Genomic DNA, 4927 nt, shown 5'->3' on the forward strand with positions numbered 1-4927 from the left:
TTGCTATCTCAGGAGCGACTGTTCTTTTCGTTCGAGAACAATCATCAGACTGCTCCGCTCATCTGTCTGCTCCTCATCCCTTCATATTGATACCTACTCTTCTGCTCGACCTTTCCAGTGGCTCATGTATCCTGAATTCTTCTCCTTCTCCATCACCATATGCTAAATAAAATGAAAGATAGTTTTTTTTTTTTTTTTTTTTTTTACAAAGATGGTGGGGTGACGAAGAAGGAGGTAACATGTGATGTTTGGATTGCCACTGGTGGTTCTTCTGGTTCAAATCATTCTGGTTCTCCACCCATGTTCTTGCACAGCTCATTGGTTATGGAGCGGTTGCTCCCTTAATCTGCTTGTTCTCCTTCTGACTGAATCTGCGCAGCAGTAGTAACGAGTAAGAGGCTGCGTCGATCCTTTCCTCTCCGACCTTTTTGCACATATCTGCACATAGAACACTGAAAAACAAATGCATGAAGGTGGAATAAAGGCTAAGGTTCAGGGTGGGAACTAGCTAAAGATGAGCTAGCCACTCAGGAACAACAAGATGGATAGAAAGAATAAGAAGTCCTGAGTGTAGTTCTCGTTTCCCTGATCTAGTGCCCATAACAAGAAGAATTTCAGTCAAGATTAGGTTCAAGTTATTTGGAGTTAAGTCTACCCAGTGTAACCTGATCGGCTGAGAACTTCTGGAGAATCAAGTGAGATATGTCAGGGTGTTCCAGGTCCACATGTGTGTCTTTCGCCACTGCTAAGGTCACTGAATAAGACAACTAAAGCACGAGGTGGTTAGTGATCAACACAGAATAAGGTCCTAATTCCCACAAAACTTTGACTGACTCGATCCTAAAAACTGACTCAAACTGACTCAAGAGAAAAAACAAAGAAAGAAACGAGTTAGTAAACGACGAAGACCCTCCCCCAGACTTACTTCACAACGTCTCGGTGTGAAAATAAATCAGAGAGAGAAGGTGAAAACAAGAATTTACAATTTTTTTTTTTTTGGTCGAGATACTTACCTGGAGCGGGTGCTCCGAAAAATTCTGGGTGTTCTGTCGCCAGATTTTCACCTGGGCGGTTGTTCTTGGCTCCTGCAGAACAGGGAGCTCCGTTTCTGCAACCCAGAATTTTTCGAAGTATCTCGAATTTTTCTGCTTTTTGACCTGAAACTCAATAAACTAAAACGAAAATAAGCAAACAAAAACAAAACCAAGTTATATTTACACTTACCAGTGGGTTGCCTCCCACCAAGCGCTTGGTTAAAGTCACTAGCTTGACTTGGTGACAGGGATCAGTCGGGTTGAGCATGAGGGCTTGTTCCAAAACAAGCTCCACAATCAGACATGTTCAGCTTCAAAACTCTGCTCAACAACCCTTTCACAGCAGCTTCTCCTTTCTCTTTCAGCTCATCAGTGAGAATAACTCTGACTTTAGAGAAAGGTTTAGAGGTACCCTTGCACTTTACCTCATACTCAATGGATTTCTCATCACACCAGTGAGGTGTCAAAGTCATAGTAGGATCTCCTTTGACCCTTTTCTTCTGGACTTTCTCTTTCACCCTTGCATTCCCACTGAGTTTCTTGGTATCAGTGTGAGGATCTCCATTCAGACTTTCTTGAACTCACTGTTTTTACCAAGCTCCTTCCTTGGAACAACCTTCAGCTTTTCTCCACTGAACACTGAGATGCAAGAGGCGTGTAGTTTCTGAAATCTGGTGGGAACAGCCTGATAGAAGACATTCTTGTTGATGTGGGAGAAGGAGACTCTCTTATTAGGCATATCAACGATTGCTCCCACTGTAGCCATAAATGTCCTTCCTAAGATCAAAGGCATCTCATGATCCTTGTTCATCTCAACAACCTGAAATTCAGTATGGAGAACACAGTCCCCAACTTGGACAGGAAGGTTGCGAATGGTGCCATAAGGAACTGCTCTGGAAGAGTTTGCAAAAGTCAGAGTCACCTGAGAAGGCTCAACATCAGCAATGCCCAACTTGTCTACAATCGCCTTTGAGACAAGATTCACACAAGATCCAGAGTCACAAAGAGCTTCCTCAAATTCTACTCCAGCAATGGAACATGGAAAAGCAAACTTTCCAGGGTCATCAACCTTAGGCAACACCTTCAGGTGTCTAGGTGGAATCGGATAGGGAACCTTAGGAACATAGACTCGCACTGGTGGAATATCAGTAGATCCGTCGGAGCGGAGTCGCGGGAGCAGTCGCGCGGGAGCAGTCGCGGAGCAGTCACTCTAGAGCTAGCAGACTGCTCTGTTCTCTGTTCTGCGCCAGAACAGTCTCAGCGAACAGTTGTTCCGCTTGTTTTTCCTCAGATTTCTCACGTCTCTGCTCGGTTGCATTACAGTGCTCAACCCTAGGATTCATCACACTTTTTCCACGAATGATCTCTTGCTGTCTTTTAACAGTTTCAGCAGTTTGAGCAAGCTGAACATCAATCTTCTTTATGTGGTTGCTCACAGTATCATATTTTGAATTCAGCTCGGTGAACATGCTGTCCATCCTGGTGTTGATGTCTGTGGTAACCTGATTCAGTGCCTTGACCTGAAGTTGCTGGCTCTGGAGCATCTGCTGCATCATAATGTTCAGATTTTTCAGATCATCTGGCGGACTGTTCCCTGCAGTCGGAGCACTCGCGGCTGGAACAACTTGCTGATTGCTCTGCGGGATGGTGTTCTGATACCCAGATCCTTGTGCCTGGTTGTTCTGCAGTAGCTGATCGACCTTAGCTGTTAGCTCATCAATTTTCTGGGTGTGTACACTGTTCCCTTTCTTGGAGCGGTTGCTCTCCTGATTCTCATTGGCTGAGCTAGCTGCCATGTTCTCAATCAGCTGGAGCGCTCCATCAGTGGTCTGAGTCATGAAGTCTCCATTGCTCGAAGAGTTTAGAGCACCTTGGTATTTTCCCAGTCCACCCATAAATGCCCAGAGGTAAATCATCATCAAATCCATGGTGGACATTCTCTCTGGTAGTCATTGAAGCGCTCCCATGCGTCACAAAAAGGCTCATCATGGAGCTGTCTGAATGAGGTGATCTTGTTCCTCAATGTAGCTGTTCTCGCCTTAGAGTAGAAATGGTTGAGGAACGCTGATCGGACCTGTTCCCATGAAGTGAGAGAGCCGGTAGGGAGAGAGTTCAACCACCGTGCAGCTTTTCCATCAAGAGAGAATGGGAATAGCATGCACTTGATGTAGTCTGGTGGCACACCATTCGCACGAGTGAAACTGCAGACTTTTTCGAAATTCTCAATATGCTCCATTGGAATTTCTGCAGAGAGACCAGAGAACACTTTTCGCTGCACCAGATCAATCAGAGCAGGCTTGATCTCGAAGTCCTGCCTGGTGCAGAGTGGAGGAACAATGGCAGAGCGCGTAGTAGGAATGTTCCGCGGAAGTTTCTCTCCCCGATTGGAACAGTCTGCGCTGCTTGTTCTTGCCGCGCGAGAGCAGCCTGTTGAGCAGATTGTTCTGCAGCTGCTTGCTGAGCTTGGATGGTCTGCTGCATCTGAAGCATCTGCTGTTGCATCAGTTGCATTGCTGCAGCGAGATCATCCTGATGACCGTGATCACCCATGGTGGTGTCAGTAGGCCTTGGCTGTTGTCTGTTCTGATTTTCTAAACCTTGCGATCTCCTGCAACAAAGAGAAAAGAGCAAGTTAGAGGTCTTAGACTAAATAAATAACCGAAAAAATAAAGGTAAAAAAGATGGTCCCCGGCAACGGCGCCAAATTGATATTCGTGTTCACGCACACCAATTAACCTAATGTGCACACTACCACAATCGAATGGTATGTCGATGTAGCACTTTAGGATCGAATCCACAGAGACCAACTCTTACACTTTATTTCTATAGGATCAATATTAAGCTAAAACAATATGGGGGTTTTGAGTTTTGTAACAAGCAGCAAATAAAATAAAGTAAATGTGAATTCAGATTAAAGAGAAGCCAGCCTAGGGTTACTTCATCGGGTGTCAATACTTGTGAGCCAAACAATTATTCAAGTGCTAATAGAACAGTCTAGAACTCGGATCACTCAAGTAGAACAGTCCACTGTCGTGGTACTGCTCCCTATGCTGATCGATCTCACCGTCTAACTGTCGTTGAGGTGAGAAGCGACAACAAGCAATAGAGATCAAGTCCGATAGGTTCACAGAACACCCTAATATCTACTTTCGCTGATTAGGGATGCAATGCTCATTCAAAACAGATCTAGCAACCTAAGCACTTTTGATGATCAGATTAAACCTATGATCTAACATTAAGCGGCCAGTTTAATGCAAGCAGTAAGAATGGTTATGAATGAAGACAATCGAGTGATTCACTTATCTATGTTTAGCTCACGAAATCAACACCCTAGAACCCTAGACAAGCTAGCCGACTACTCAGCCATGACAGAGAAAACACAGAGTTCATACTGAATAATACTGCATAAATATAACAGAAACAAAGAGAGGGTTCAGGATAATCTTCTCTATGGAGAGAGAGATGGAGCCTTCTCCCTTTACAATAAGCAAAATCCAATAATCTAAAAGTCTCCAATGGTTTCTGTGTCTAGAATAGCGTAGAATGATAAGAGAAACAGAAAATATGATATATCAAAGCCACAGGCGGCCAGAGAGAAAAAGAGGATAATTAGGGCAAATCCCGAGATGTTGTATTTTCCTTATTCGTCCGGAACAACCGCGGGATCACTCCGTCTGCTTGTTCCGCTTGATCGGGAACAGTCATCAGACTGTTCTGCGTGAAAATCACCAAACTGCACTGTTTTTCTGCTTCTTTGTTCCAGCAGGTCCATCTCCCATCCAGTGCAACTCCAGACCTGTAATGACTCGAAAAGGACTAGAAAGACTCGATAAAGACTTGAAAACCAATTAGAAAACATATACAATGATGTATAAAACACCATATATCAACCA

The 4927-nt window shown here is 44.3% G+C and overlaps 1 non-coding gene across 1 annotated transcript; it reads left to right on the forward strand.

Moving 5' to 3' along the window:
• The first annotated feature begins 2955 nt into the window (after nt 1–2955).
• Nucleotides 2956–3060, forward strand: LOC130495316 (small nucleolar RNA R71). The gene has a single exon (XR_008934588.1). It is a non-coding gene; the product is annotated as a small nucleolar RNA R71 (small nucleolar RNA).
• Nucleotides 3061–4927: the final 1867 nt, after the last annotated feature.

This window comes from Raphanus sativus, chromosome 5 (genome assembly GCF_000801105.2).
Source record: "Raphanus sativus cultivar WK10039 chromosome 5, ASM80110v3, whole genome shotgun sequence".
Taxonomy (NCBI): Eukaryota; Viridiplantae; Streptophyta; class Magnoliopsida; order Brassicales; family Brassicaceae; genus Raphanus; species Raphanus sativus.